Source organism: Mus musculus, chromosome 2, assembly GCF_000001635.26.
Source record: "Mus musculus strain C57BL/6J chromosome 2, GRCm38.p6 C57BL/6J".
In the NCBI taxonomy this organism is placed as follows: domain Eukaryota; kingdom Metazoa; phylum Chordata; class Mammalia; order Rodentia; family Muridae; genus Mus; species Mus musculus.
The window spans coordinates 26038771-26054980 of record NC_000068.7 but is presented as its reverse complement, the minus strand read 5'-3'; positions in this window follow the sequence as shown (position 1 = coordinate 26054980).

Genomic DNA, 16210 nt, shown 5'->3' with positions numbered 1-16210 from the left:
TCTCTGGCTCCCTTTCTATGCTTCATACTACCTGCTCTGTGGAGTTCGAGATAGATTCCCTAACTCACCTGTGTTTGTTTGTTTTTGTCTCATCTGGAGCTAGTAGGTCTGTGCCATGTATATGTCCCCAGAAAAAGGTGTCCTGGAGCCCTGTCCAGCACAGCATGGTCACTCTCCTCCTCCCCCTCCTCTCCTTCTTCCTCTTCCTTTCTTCGTCTTCCTTCTCTCTCTCCCCCACCCCTTTTCTGAGACAGGGTTTCTCTGTGCAGCCTCAGCTCTCCTGGAACTCACTCTGTAGACCAGACTGGCCTTGAGCTTAGAAATCCACCTGCCTCTGCCTCCCGAGTGCTGGGATTAAAGTTGTCCACCATCACCCAGCTCAATCGCCCTCTTAAAGGAGTGTTTGAGGTAGGATACTGGTTTAGGCTCATCCAGAGCCATCTCCTATGGGAGCCTCAATGCTCCCACCCTGTCCCCATCCAAATGCTCAAAGAACAAGGACACAGGTGTGAGAGGTGAGCATTAAGCCCCCCCCCTTTTACATCCTACCACCAACTCCAGCTTGGTCCAGAGTCAATGGATCCATGCCCACATTCAGGGGAGGGGCAGGGTGGGGGAACAATAGAGACACATCCCTTTTCAGGACATATTACCCTGGCTCTAAAATCCCTACCTCTGCAGCCACCACCCCCACCTAGCCTTCATCCACTCAGGCTGGATTCTTAGCCATGCACTTTGACTGTTAAGGAACCAGAAAGGGCATAGGCCAGAAGGCCCCAAGGCCTGTGGGGGTCAGGGAGTATTGATGCAAGACAGGTTTTGTCTTAACAGGAACTTTGAAATTGGTCACTCAGTGCATGTCAAATGCCAGAGTCATTCTGGCTTTCCAAGAAAGAGAAGGCTGTGAAGTGCCACTAGGGGTTTGACCCTGTGACCTGGAAGCCTCTGACAAAATCTGCTATGCTCAGGAAATGTGTATCAGTGTCTTGCGTGTGTGCACAGCCCCTTCCATCCCTTGTCCTTACCCTTTTAAGGAGGAAGCTGGTGTTTTAGCAGGTTCTTGGCTTTGCCCGGCCTTTTGGTCCAAGCAGAAGGTGGGCTTGGGGGACATGATAGACCCAGTTAAGTCCTTAAGTCCCATACTCCTGCATTGCTCACAGGAGGGCCAGCCCTTCCCTACCAGTCTAAGAGGGACCTTAATGTGGCTTTGGACAGAGCCATCCCTACCAAGGCGAAAGGATTCTCGCTGCCATTACAACTCTGCCTGTGAAAGGTCATGGGCCACTTATCGAGGGACCTTCACAAACGAGAGGAAAGTGAGGAGATGGGAGGGTATGAATGGCTTTAATCCCAGCAAAGGCAGGCAGGTCTCTGTGAGTATGAGGCCAGCCTGGTCTCCAGAGACTGTTCCAAGATGGCTAGGACTCAGAGAAACCAACAAAAAAGAAAAGAAAGGAAGGAAGGAAGAAAAGAAAAGGAAAGAAAAGGAGGGGGGCTAGAGTGATAGCTCAGCGGTTAAGAGTACTGACTGCTCTTCTGAACGTCCTGAGTTCAAATCCTAGCAACCACATGGTGGCTCACAAGCATCTGTAATGAATCTGACACCCTCTTTGGGTGTGTCTGAAGACAGCTACAGCGTACTTGCATACAGTGTACTTACATAAGGAGAGGGAGCTGTGAGGACTGGGCAGCAGTTGGAAAGCAGAGGGCTCCCTTCCTTTTCATCAGTTAGGGCAGAGGAGCTTCAGAACTAGGGCAGAGCCATGCAGCAGTAGGAGAGGCAGGCCTGCTTTGTGCACTGTCCTAAGGCTCCAGCTCCCAACCCCAGAAGGTCACCTGGATCCCCACGGGCTTCTGCAGAAGGGCTGAGGGGAGGAGGTGGATTCAAGGATCTAGTACTGAAAGCAGGGAGGTCTCTGCCCCTACAGAAGGATGAAACTACCACATTGACCTTGGACATTTACCACCTCGGTTGGGGTCCTAGAGCTCAGAGAGAACCAAAGAGACCAGGCTCAGAAGGAGGTGCAGCAGGCTCTTTGCTGAATGGGAGGAGCTCAGTGCCTGGACGACTTGGGAGTTGAGAGAATCCAGAGCCTGCAGGGACACTAAGCCAGACCCCTGCTCCCATACTTGGACTCAAGCATTCCTGGCCATGAAGCTGGTGCCAGTCTTCGCAGATCCTTAACTGATTTATGGGGAGGAGGAAGACGGAATTCAAACAAAGCAGGCTGCCTCCTCAGGGACCGTGGCAGCTGTCTGGGCAGGAGCAGGGTAAGGTTTCTATGGGGAGTGGCCCGAGTGTGTATGTGGTTCTATCCTGGGGTTGTCTCAGGAGCAGAGATGATCTCAGGAGGGCTGGTGAGTAGGTAAAGGTGTTTGCTGCCATGCCTGATGACCTAAATTCAATCCCTGGAATCCACACAGTGGAAGTAGAGAACTGACGTCAGCAAGTTGTCCTCTGATTCCCAAGCAGACTCTGGGCCATTTGTTTCTCTTGCTCAAGAAATATAATTAAAAACATATGTTACCCTGGGCTGGAGAGATGGCTCAGTGGTTAAGAGCACTGATTGCAGCCGGGCTGTGATGGCGCACGCCTTTAATCCCAGCACTCGGGGAGGCAGAGGCAGGAGGATTTCTGAGTTCTGGTCTACAAAGTGAGTTCCAGGACAGCCAGGGCTATACAGAGAAACCCTGTCTCGAAAAACCAAAAACCAAAAAATAAAAATAAAAATAAAAATAAAAATAAAAATAAAAATAAAAATAAAAATAAAAAGCACTGGATGCTCATCCAGGAGTCCTGAGTTCTCTTCTGCCTGATGTTCTCTTCTGTCATGCAGATATATGTGCAAATAGAGTGCTCATACACATAAATAAATTACTCAAAAAAATGTGATGTGTGTCACCCCAAGAGCGGAAGTCATCCCAGAAGCACCTATCCATGGCACTCTGGTCTCTTTTATTGGCACATATGAATTACATATAATAATGTGTTTCATTATGATAATGTATTCTCATCATATTCACCCTCTTCTCTGTCCCTCTCCCACGGATACCCTTCCTCTTTCCAACTGGCCCCCTTTACTCCTAAGCATTTTTAAAAAGATTTATTTATTTATTTTTATGTATATGAGTACCCTGTAGCTATACAGATAGTTGTGAGCCTTCATCTGGTTGTTGGGAATTGAATTTAGGACCTCTGCTCACTCCAGTCGGCCTGCTTGGTCTGGTCGATTCTGCTAGCTCAGGCCCAAAGATTTATTTATTATTATAAATAAGTACACTGTAGCTGTCTTCAGACACATCAGAAGAGGGCATCAGATCTCATTACGGGTGGTTGTGAGCCACCATGTGGTTGCTGGGATTTGAACTCGAAAGAACAGTCAGTTCTCTTACCCACTGAGCCATCTCACCAGCCCACTGCTAAGCATTTTTTTAATGTATGTGACCCAATGAGTTTCATTTGGGTTGCTTTCGGAAACATGGTGAAGAGGCTGGAGAGATAGCTCAGCAGTTAAGAACTCTTACACAGCACCCAATTCTTCTCTCGCATTCTTCCAATTTCCAGAGGATCCAGCACCCTTTTCTGGCTTCTGCAGGCACTGCAGCACCTAGTTTTCATGCAGAAAAATGTTCATACATGCAAAATTATAACAAAGATAAAAAGGTAAAACAACAGAAACTTGGGTGAAGGGCTGTTTGCAGGAGCATAGGTAACTTACAAGTGGCTATACCACCGAAGATAATGTCAATCTCTGCCACAACATCCATTAACTACCTGTAGATTCTAAGGGAGAGGTGGGGCCTTGTGAACACTCTCTCTTTTCTCTGTAGGCCTTACACTCATGTGAATGTGCACACACACACACACACACACACACATGGGGGGCACCTTTCAGGGATTTAGGGGCTTCCCTCCATCCCAGCCTTATGCAGGTAATCATAGGTGCAATGTCCAATCCACGCTGACCTCTTCCTTCTGTCTGTCTCTGTGATGTTCCCTGAGCCTTGCAGGGCACATGATATAGATATCCTATGTAGAGAATTCAACTATCATTTTTTTTCTTAGCACCTTGACCATCCGGTCTCCTCTTGATGAGGCAGGATCTGTCTCTCTTAACTGAAGCCTTGGGTAGCCCCTGACACACACAGGCCAGTCCTGCTAGGCTCTCTGTGGAGGAGGAGGCAGCCATGGCCTCATCCTTGCCTTGTTGGCCTTATCCTGGGATGCAAACAGGGGATAGGTCTCTCCCGAAGAACTAGCTGTGATCCCCAACTTGGAAGGACAGTCACAGGGACTCAACTGACAGCTTAACTTTGGCCACCCAGGTGACTAACAATATGCAGCTCTCTGAGGATGGGGTTCCTGGTTCCTGATTGTAAGCCAGCTCTCATGAAGCCAGGGCTTCCCCTGTGAATTCCACAAAGAAACTCCAGGACGTGGTTCAGGATCTGCTGTGGGATCTAGGAGATGTTGGGTGTCCAGACACTCCATATAGGCCTTTCTATGTAATTGTGTTGGAGACTGGGACTCCTAGACTGGGATTGGGGTCTTCCTCTGGCACTCGCCTCTGTGGGATCACATCTTCATCCCCTTACTGGTCTGCCCAGCATGGACAGACTACACACACACACACACACACATACACACACACACACACACACACACACACACACACACACACAGGAATTTCTCTAATCTTCCACCAAGTAGGGAAAGCATAAGGTATGTGCCCTGCTCCTTGTGGGTGGAGGGGACAGTGATGAGATCCAGTAGGTCATCAGCTGAGCCTTGGGCACTTATCGAGGAGTAAGGTGCTCAGAGACCATTTCTTGGGGTTAGCAGATCTTAGTCAGGCAGCTTGGCCCATTATAACCTTCCAATGCCTCCATATAGGAGGAGGCTAGGTGCTAGGCAGAAGGAACTCCCAGTGGGCAACAAGGATGTGGCCCTGAAGAGCTGTTGCTGCTCAAACTCTCAGGGCATCATTCCAACAGCAAAGAAGGGCCCAGTGTCTACCCATGATGAGGGATAAGCTATGGGTCAGTCCATAGCATACAACACCACTTAGGAAATCTGCCACCTTCTCCCACAGGGATAGCTCCCAAATCCTGGGAAGTCCTATGGGACTTTACTGAAATGAGGTCCCCAGAGTCCTCCAACCTATAGAGACAGATGGCAGAAAGTCGGTGTCAAGGTCTGAGTTGGCTGGGAAGTCAGTGTTAGTGGGGACTTTGGGTCTGCTTGCGAAGGTGAGAGCTCTCTGGATGGATGGTGGCAGTGGCTACACAGCAGACTTAACAATGTTTAGAACAAGGGCTGCGGAGATGGCTCGTTTAGTAAAGCACTTAAGGTGTAAGTTGGAGGACCAGAATTTGGATCTGCAGAACCCATGTCAAGCTGGGCATGGTAACAGCCATCTGTATTCCCAGTGTTTAAATGGCAAGATGGAAAATTAGACAGAATTCCCAGACATTTGCAGACAAGCTTGGTGTGCTGGCTAACAAGAAATCCTGTCTCAAGCAAGGTGGAAGGCCAGGGCTGGCACTGAGGTGGTCCTCTGACTTCACACACACACAATATGCGCCTTCCATGGTGCATGGGCCTCCATGTCACACATATACAAACAATCATTATATAGATGTAAAATACGTTTAAAATCTTAAATTTTATCCCATAATGTTTTACTAAAATATGTATATGCCATGCATTGCTTAATGACAGAATAGATTCTGAGGAAGGTCTCATTAGGAACAAAATGTGTCATGGTGGGAACACAAACCAAGAGTCTTTGGAATTAGAACTTCACCACCCAGAGTCACACACGTGGCCCATCACTGATCAGATGTTCTCAACTCATGGCTGCACACTTGCATTTCAAGAGTGGAGGAGATAAAAAGGACCCCCTCACTGGACTAGGGGGGACTGCTGCTGGGGGGACTAGGAGGTGAGGGCATATGGAACACAGCTGTTGGTTATCTCAGCACTCCAGATGGTGGGGTCACCCAGTTTCTAGCCCTTCAGCCGATCTCAAGGTAAGCAGTGCTCCTCGGCTGCGGAGGGAGGCACTTTCCTGTCAGCTGAAGTCACTCAGAACAGGAGACACACGAGACAGTTGCCTATCCCAGTGTCCTGAGAACATGAAAATGTTTTGTGATGCAGGTGGTTCTATCCCCAAAGACACAGCAGAGGAGCAAGCGCCACACAAAAACAGGTGGTGCCTGTCCAGATGCAAGGCATACTGCTTCAAACACCAGTCAGGGCCAATCTACAAGGCTGGGCTAGGCACAGAATAGCTGCGAATACCTCAGCTCCTTCTCTTTCCAGAACCCTGTATGTCTTAGAAGCAACTGGGGAGAGAGAGCTCCTGTTCTTCCCCAGGGCAGCGAGCCCCAAATGCTGGAGACCCTGGTCATTTTCCTCCATTTGCTCTGCTTGGCCAATGTCCTTAGAGCCCTGTCCCTGTCAGGCCTTTCTTCTGCCCCTCTTTCAGCTAATCTTTGCTTACCAATTAGCCAGCCCCTTTTCTTTGTGGGAGATCACTCAGCGCAGTAAAGGCGTGTTAACTGAACACCAGATACCTGTGTGGTGCCAGCTCTTTGTGGGCTTATGTGTCTCTGTGTGCCTCAATCTCCCCAGGTTTACCAGTTGTGTGGACAAGGTAGCTTTCTCTACCTAAGCCGTTAAAATGCAGTTTTGGCTCTGTAGGTCAATGTGGGCTGTGCAGGGGTTCAGGGGATGTCCTATAGCTAGAAAAGGCCTGTGATGTCGGGACCATGCTGTATACCAGTGTATGTGTCGTTCTTCAGGCACAGAGAGGGTGGCCCTTGCTTTCTGGTAGATTTGGCTTTGTCCTGTGCGTGGAGAGTAGACGTGCCGAGGGTACAGATGACCATGTATGGGGTCACAGCCACCTTTGCATTCACCTTTGTGAATCCACATTACCATTCATAGTCTACCACTATGCACTGAGACTGGGAATGGACCAGATGTGAACGAACAGCCCACAGCTGTTTAGCTGTTTTGCTGGACTTGCAAGAGCCCTTGGAGGAAGGATCTCACTGCCCACGGAGTTCTCTGATGCCTCCTGTCCTGTTTTATCACCAGCGTTAGGGGATGTGGTACTCTCATTGGATCTATATTGACAGGGGAAAAATACCAAAGCCACTGGCCAGTGAGATGGCTTAGCAGGTAAAGGCACTTGCCACTAAGGCTGACTGACAGCCCGAGAGGGATACAGACTGACGTGGTAGGAGAGAACTAATTCCCACAAGTCGTCCTCTGACTTCTGCACGTGAGCCATGGCACCCTGCCCTCGCCCCCAACATCACAGCTAAGCATATAGGTTCCCATTCAGAGCCACCTGCGTCACAAAACATTACATGTTAGGTGGTCTTCCCTTTTCTATGGTACTGGGGATGGAGGCAAGCTCTCTGTCCTTAATTTGTTTTCTGAAAGCTCTCTTCTCACTGGTCACCCAGCAACTCCACAGGCCACCTGCCACCATACATTTGTTAAGCATCCTGAGTGTCCTCTGATTTTTAATTGGGTTTTCATCTTTGTCCTCACACACCCACAGAGCCCTTTGTTGATAGGCTGTGGGCTTGACCTGAGGGTCTCTGTGTCTTTGTGACTTTTGCTTTCCTGTGAGGTGGACACTGGCCAGTGTTGTCTTTTTCCATCTATGAAACATGCACTGCACTGTCCTCCAAGTTTCTAATGTGATGATGCCTTGCCCAGGATTGGGTGTGGAGGACATGTTGGGCCCTGGGATCTCCCCTTCACAGCTCTGACCGTCAAGTAGTTTGCTGCTGAGTCTGAGAAGGACCCAGGAAGCCTTCTTGTGCTTCCCTGCCTTAGCTGTGTGCTTTTAAACCTTTCTTTTCTTTTCTGCTAATTAATTAATTAATCAATTAATTAATCAAGACAGGGTCTCATTATGTTACCCTGGCTGGTCTGGGACCCTCTATTTAGACTTAAGAAGCAGACTGGCTTCAAACCCACAGCCTTCAAACCCAAACCAATGTGCCTCTGCCTCGAAAGTGCTGGGATTAAAGGTGTGTGCTGCCATATATTGACTCCTGAAACCATTTCTAATAGACCCAGAGCTGCCCAGGAGAAAATACGGGGAAGAGGGGAAGACCAGCTTGTTCTGAGAGCTGTCGCAGACCTTTTTTTTAAAGCCACAGAGGTTAAGTTCCCAGTAAAAGAGGATGAATTATCTGTTCATACAGGTTGGTGCAACCATAATGCTAACCCACATTTAGACTGGGTTTTTGCAACTAGGATTTTGAAGCTGTGACTACTGACAAGTCACAGCCAGGCTGAACAAGAATGACTTCTGGCTGGGGTCTCATCTGACATGTAAACTGCATTCTGGAGATAGCCTGCTACAAAGTGCCCTGGCACATGAAGACAGGAGGCCCAGTGTCCAGGCCACTTTGGGTCAACTTGACACAAGCAAACGTCATCTGAAAGGAAGGAATCTCAACTGAAAAAAAAAAAAGCCTCCATAAGATCTAGCTGTAGCACATTTTCTTAGTGACTGATGGGGGAGGTCCCACTGTGGGTGGTGCCATCTCTGGACTGGTGATCCTAGGTCCTATAAGAAAGCAGACTCAGCAAGCCATAGGGAGCAAGCCAATAAGCAGCACCCTGCCATGGTCTGTGCATCAGCTCCTGCCTCTAGGTTTCTGCCCCAACTGAGTTGCTATCCTGAATTCCTTTGATGACAAACAATAATTTGGAAGTGCAAGCCAAATAAAGCCTTTCCTCCCCAAGTCACTTTGGTCACAGCGTTTCATCACAGCAATGATAACCCTAACTAGGACACCTAGGCACACCTCCTGTTCATCAGACCAGTGGCTGCTCTGCTCTGGTAAAGCCAGGATTTTGGAGCTAGAGAGAAGATAGGAATGGGCCCACGGGCCTTTGAGTCACTCTCTTTCCTCTGAATGTCAGGTACTACCTAGTTTGAATATGCTTGACACAGGGAATGACACTTACAAGTATGGCCTTGTAGGAGAAGGTGTGGCCTTGTTGGAGGAAGTGTGTCACTGTGGACGTGGGCTTTAAGACCCTCATCCTAGCTTCCTGGAAGCCAGAATTCACCTAGCAGCCTTCAGATGAAGATGTAGAACTCTCAGCTCCTCCTGCTCCAGGCCTGCCTGGATGCTGCCATGCTCTTGCCTTAATGATAATGGACTGAACCTCTGAACCTGTAAGCCCGCCCTAACTAAATGTTGTCCTTTATAAGACTTGCCTTGGTCATGGTGTCTGTTCACAGCAGTAAAACCCTAACTAAGACACCAGGCTCCATACTCCCAGGGGAGCAGGATCGGTGCTTCCTGGAGTCTCAGGCTGTGGAAGCTTTAAAGATCAAACTTCATGAATCCTGAGACCCCCCTGAAGGTTCAGAGAGAAGGGGGCTGAAGTCTATCACTCAGCTCATGAGGGCAGCTCCCAAGAAGACTTGAATAGTCCTAGGATGTCCCCTAACCCCACCCCTCAAATTGACCTCTCACAATGAAATCTCTTTTGTTGTCACATGTTCTGCCATGTAAATGCTTCAGTGGAAAACTGGAAAGGATGGCAGCTCTAATCCAGCCAGGAAGCAACAGGAGCAAGAAGGAGGCCCTTGCTCTGCTCCCAGCAAAGCCTGGGGAGACATGCTTGGTATTGACAGGTATCAGCCTCTCTGCCTATGAGTGTCACAGGACAGGGATCCAGCCAAGAGGTGTAGGGAGGGTTGTCAGGGTGATCTTGGAGCCTTCGAGGGCTACCCCTCTCATTTCTACCTAGAGAAATAATGAAATGTGGTGGACATTGGCTCTGATGGACCTGGGTGTAAGGAATTGGATGCAGGGCATGTGGAGAACACTACGGGAAGTACACTGGAAGAATTGGGGTGCCTGAGGGCCTTGGACTTGACCCTGACTAAAGAGACCCTATGTCCAGTGGAGGGAACCTATGTTCTCCATGCTCAAAGCCCAGGACTGGGAGGTCATTAGCCTCTGGATCAGTGGCTTAAGCCTCCAATACCCTACTGGAGGCTTAATGTATCCAGAAGACAAAATGTATCCAGGTGGGGACAGCCTTGCATTTGCCTAGGCTGAGATTCCAGATCTACAGAGAAGATAGACTCAGATCTGCATTGAGCCCCTGTAAAGGGAGGCTTGCACTGTATGTGTGGAAGGCTCATTCTTGAGGCCCTTCAGGGTGGAGTGGGAAGAGGCCTGCTTGGCAACCTGGCTGGAAAGTAAGTGAATCCGGAGTCACCTATAGACGACATAGAAGCCTCTCTCCACATGGCAGATAGGCTGGCAAGTGACCCTTCCCGAGTGGGAAACATAAATTATTAGGCCTAAAAGCTCAGGCCATTTAGGTTTTACTCGGTTGGCAGAGGCCCACCATGCCCTCTGCTTCTTGTTGTTGGATTATACATCTGTACCAAGCGCCAACTGCTCAGAATATCATTCCTGGAACGGAGGCGGACAGCAGGACTCTCTGGAATGAAAATCAATTTGATTAGAGAGCAGTCAATTACCGTGGAGATCGCGGCTGTGATCCGGGCAGAGAACCAGATCCGAAAAAAATGTGTAAAACTTTCAGAGGAATGGCCTGCCTGGGGGAGGGTTGCTAGACACAAGGCTGGCAGAGTCTGTCCACAGCTCTCTCAAAGCAGGGAGGTATGGAGGAATCCCAGCCACTTTTTCCACTTGGATTTGGCTTTGGTTTAGTTCTTAGTTCTGGCTTTTCCAGTCAGCTGAGGTAACACTGATACCAACTGTCAGGGTGTAGGAGACTTAAGTGGTAAGTTTTGCAAAGTGCCACCAGTACCTGGGGACAGTAAGTACTTGGTAAATGTGTCCCTGGGAAGACTGGAACACCTGGGTCCCATAGGACCCCACATCTGGCCCTAAAGAATTGGAGAGATAGCTCAGCATTTAAGAGCCCTGTTGATCTTGCAGAGGACCTGGGTTCAGTTCTCAGCACTCACATGGTGGCTCATAACCATCTGTAACTTCAATTCTAGGGGAATCTCATGCCCTCTTCTGACCTCCATGAGAATCAGGTAGGCAAATAGTGCAAAACTCTCATACACATACAACAAGTGAACAAATAAAAAGGAAATATTATAAAAAGAATTTCAGGATGCTTTTGTACCAAGAATTGAGGGAAAGCTGGGTTCTGCCACCAATGCCTGCCTGTGACAGAAAGAGAAAGATCCTTGGTTTATGACTCTGGACACTGTGACCCTCAATTTCTCCCTCTATAAACAGAGTAATAACACCGGCAGGGTGGTCAAAGAAGGAGAGGTGCCTTAGAGTACCCCCACAGCCCCCTCTTCTGTTTCCCTTTTATTGAGAGCTAAAATATACTTAGTCTGGACCCTCTGTCCCACAAGGTAGCAAATACATGCTATACTGCCTTCTCTCTCAGAAGCCTTGGTCAGGGCTTCAGGCATCTCTGGCCTCCAGTCGTCTCCCTTGTACTTCATCCTCAACACTCTGAGGTGGACCCAGCACACTGTGGTGTCCCCAGCCCATTCCTCACTCTGTAGGATCACAACAAGGTGATAGCCAGTTCATGACAGAGCAGAGAAATAAAAGGACTGCCCCTGATGCTGCTTCAGCCAGGTGTCTCTGTGGACTGGGCCACCTGCACACACGTGCACTGCAGACCCTCACCCAGGAGATAGAGCTGCCAGTGATGGGACCCCAGCTCCATCACCTGGGTGGGAGATCTTCGGAGTTGTATGAACTCTCTGAGATTTTGACTGAGGCATAGTGGATACTGGAAGTCCCATGGGCATTTAGTATGTATTGGTTACTGCAATGCACAGCACATTAGTAGTGGGTGATATCAAGTGTACCTATACAGAAGGCTAGGTTCCCTGGGTGTGGTGACACACACCTTTAATCCCAGCACTGGTGAGTAAGGGGCAGGCAGATCTCTGTGAGTTTATGGCAGCCCACTAAGAGCACTAATCCAAGCTAGCGAGGCAGGCATAAGTGGGCTGAGGCCCAAGTTGAGACTCCTATACCACCCTGGGGTTTTGACCTCCCTCTCCCACCGTACTTAAAAGTTCTGGTGTCCCAAAAGGATTTTAACCACACTCTGGTACTATGGGCATAGCCTTATATCTCCAGGGTCCCTGAGATACTCAGACATCGTATCAGGCATTAGCCCCACCCACTAACCTGATTATAATGGTTTGTTTATGCTTGGCCCAGGGAGTGGCACTATTAGAAGGTGTGGTCCTGTTGGAGTAGGTGTGTCACTGTGGTGTGAGCTTTAAGACCTTCATCCTAGTTGTTTGGAAGCCAGTCTTCCACTAGCAGCCTTCAGATGAAGATGTAGAACTCTCAGCTCCTCCTGTACCATGCCTGCCTAGATGCTGCCCTGCTCCTCTCTTGATGATAAAGGACTGAACTTCTGAACCTATAAGAAAACCCAATTAAATGTTGTCTTTTATAAGAGTTGCATTGGTCATGGTGTCTGTTCACAGCAGTAAAATCCTAACTAAGACACTGGTGATTTCCGCAGTCAAGCCCTTCAGTGTTTGTCCACAGAATCAGTCTTCCTGGAGCTATATCAGGTACTGGCCCAGGTGCAGAGGTGACAGAGACACTCTGAGTGCCATGCTTACTGCATTTGTGTTTACACTAGAGCCACCAAGCAGATAGTCGTGCGAGGATACTTTAAACTCAGGATTCCACACAAACATTAAATTTAGATTTAGTATGACAGCCGTTATATGGAAATTAAAGAGTCTGGATATTTGTGAATATTGGTGTCTGACAATTCCATCCTGCTGAGGTGCTCCACATACCAAGTGGATAGAGGACCTCCTCCCAACCCCCAAGGCCAGCTTGCTCACCCTTCACTCTCCCAATCTCTCTTCTCCTTTCCCCTCTTCCCTTTTCTTCCTTCTCCCTCCATCCTGTGCTCAGAGACAAAGGCCAGTCAGAGCGGCTCGTGCTGCCCTGGTATACATCATGGGGTCCTCCCGAGGCTTCTCTTTCCCCGCTCAGGTAGGACCTGTCTAAGCAGCTCACACTAGAAGAGGAAGTCCTACTGACAGGAGTACCTGGCCTAGGAGGAGCCTGGGGGACTCCCTGGCCACTAGGCCTTGGGGACAATCAGAAATCTTCCCCGAGCAGGGTGCAGAAGTGCTTCAGGGTCTCTCTCTCTCTTGCCGGCCTCCTGCAGTCTTCCTCTCCACAGGCCTGCCCAACCTGTGGGGGAAGGGCGGATTCCTGGAGCTGCTCCCACTGCCCCACCGGCCAGCCCACTTCAGCCTCTCCTCCATTTCCCCTCACACCAGACCAGGAGACTGCTAAGTGCTTGGGCGATCTTATGCCCTCAATAAATCTAATCATTCAGTCCCTCCAGGAAAAGGAGGAGCCTCAGTCTCTAGCTGGACAATCATCGGCTCTCCCCACAAGGCGGCTGCGTTCCTACCACACTTCCTGTAACGGGCATTTGTGCTATTAATAATCAATCTGGTGGATGTTTATCACCTCTTTCTGGGGAACTCAGTGGCCTCCACAGAGGTTGGCAGGTGCCTGGGACCTGTAGATCTGTGGTACTGGGTGGCCCTGAGAGTTAGTGGCCTCCCTGTGCATGACTAACAAAGCAGCCACGTATATCTCTGGCCTGGATAGGAGCCGCACCAGTCAAGGTGAAGCCTCTCTTGAATGCAGCATCGTGGATTGCTGAGATCAGACGGACAAGGATGGAATGGGATGGCCTGAGCCCAAAGCTAGGGTCCGCTTGGAGAGGTTGTGCAGGCCAAGGCTCACATGTGCAAGGCGTGATCCTCATAACCTTCATTTCATGTTCTCTGCATTTAAATAAAGGGAACGCTTGCCTGGCACGTGTGAAGGCTTGGGTTTGATTCCCAACACCGCAGAAAAATCATAACAGCGACATTGATGACTATCATTTCAGTACCATACCCTGCTGGAAGCACAGCTTCCAAAACCCCAGGAGTCCAAAGATTCTACCTATTGTCTGAAAGTAGTTTAATTTATGGGCAGCCTGTAGGCAGCCAGATTAGGGGACCCAATCTTTGGAGCTGAGACAGCCCCGATGGGAGTGGGACTAGGTCTCTGGTAGGAGCTGTCCAGGAGGGTGGTTTGCCTAACAGAATCCTCCACCAGTTCCTCTCTATTGCCTCCTGCCTCAGGGCTCTCCTTTTCTGTTCTATGCTCCTCTCTCTACCTCATCTCCTGCAGAGCTCCTAAAATGGGCTCCCTGGGCCTTAGGGTGCATGGGCATGGGGTGTCAGAAACACTGATTCAGTGGGTGAGACCCAGGAAAGTACATACATGTCAGCCCAGACACATGGGAACCAAAGCACTCAGGTCCCTTCCTTGAGGGGGACAGGATAATGGGTCTCCTCTGGTCACTGTTATAAGGCCAGCGGTTCCTCAAAGAGAGCCCAGACAAAGTGTGATGGTCAGGAGAGCAATCCCCCTAAAACACAGAAGGGAGGGTAAAGGGTCACCTTAGCCCCATCAACCTTCCTGGTTCATAGCCTTGAGACAGGAAGCTGGGTTTCTGGGTGCCAGTCTTAGATCCAGGACCCAGAGACCAAGTCAGATCCAGATAGGGCCAGTAGATACTAAGGGCCTCCCAAAAGGCTCCAGTCACCCTAAAACAGCCCTCTACATCTCCTGTTCCCTGCCCCCTCCTAGTTTCTGTGGGCACGATGCACTCCTCTGTTTACCCAGGGCAATTTCAGCTGCGAAGCTGTCGGCGGCAGTCTGCAAACAGCCCCCAACGCTGCCTGCCAAGCGCCGCCAGCCGCCAGCTTGCTTCGCAGGCGGTTCGCACAAGCTGCCCGGCCTGGCACCAGGCTGTTAGCTGGCCTCCCCCAGGAGCTGGCAGTATTCCAAGGTGTCATCCCTTAGTGTCCTCATCGGCTTCTCTCCAGCCACCTTTGCTGCAGCCCCTGGGTACTCCTGGATCCGGAGGAAACAGGGGATTCCAGGGTTCAGTGACACCTCAGGAGTGATCCAGGAGCTCTGGGGAGATGGTAACCTTGAAATCCCTCAGGACCCTAGTTAGGGATATACAGTACCACTGAGACTTGGGTATGGGTCACCCATGTAGTACCTCATGTCCAGGCAGGAACTGGCATCCTCTAAATTGTCTCTGGGAATCACCCGAGGCTGGAGACCTGACTATCCTCAGGTCTTCTTATGAATCTGATGGCCGATCAGTTACAAGTTCATTCAGCAGCATGGAGACATCTCCTTTTTAACCCTAAAGATGCTGGATACCAGAATTCACTCAGGCTAGAAGAGCAGCCATACACCTGGACTCTCCTCAGTCTAAACTTCCTGGCTCTAGGCATGTGTGAGGGTGGTAGACTCTCATCACTGGGGAAAGTATTGGGAGAAGATGCCGAGCTCCTGTTTGCTCCAGTGTTGGCCCTAGTTCATCCTTGTGAATGAGAGGAGTTGCTAGGGCCACACCTCAGTCAGCTCTGTTTCATGCTGCCTCTCAAGATCCCAGAACTCAGGTCCCACTGGCTTTCTGTCAGCCTAGACCTACATTGCCAGGCCTCCTTTTGTGGGATAACGATGTTAGAGCCTCCAACACCTTTCCAGTCCTGGCACTCTCAGAGACCCCCCAGTTTCAGTACACTGCACCCCCCACTTCATCTCTGAGCTCAGACAGCCCTCTTTTGCCTGCTTCACTGAGGCCAATGCCAGGTCCCAGGCTCCCTTGAAGGTAGGGAACGGCAAGCCTGGCCTTTGGACAGGGCTGCATCTCTTAAGATTAATAATCCTGCTGTGTCATGGCCTCATAATTAAGTGCTTGTTCATCCCCATTATCATCAGAATGATTTGTTGGTCTCTGAGTAATAAAAGTCCACCTGCTGAGGCAGGAGCCTGCAGGCATCTCTGCTAGAATCCTTGAGGGAGACTGCCACCTTCACCTACAGGAGGCTGCCAGAGGGACGGGATGGAGTGCCCACCTCTGGGACTGCTGTCTTAGCTTTCCAAATGTGTTGTGGCTTAGACTTAACCCTGGGACTCCCTTACTGTACTCAGGAGCTGCCTGAAGCTAGGGCTGGCCTGACCTCGAGCATATATATGGTCTAGTAGACCCCACTGGACAACTTCAGGGCTCAGAGATGCTGCAAAGCAAGTGTGGATGACCCCAGAGTGCTGTGTTCCTGCTTGCACACACATT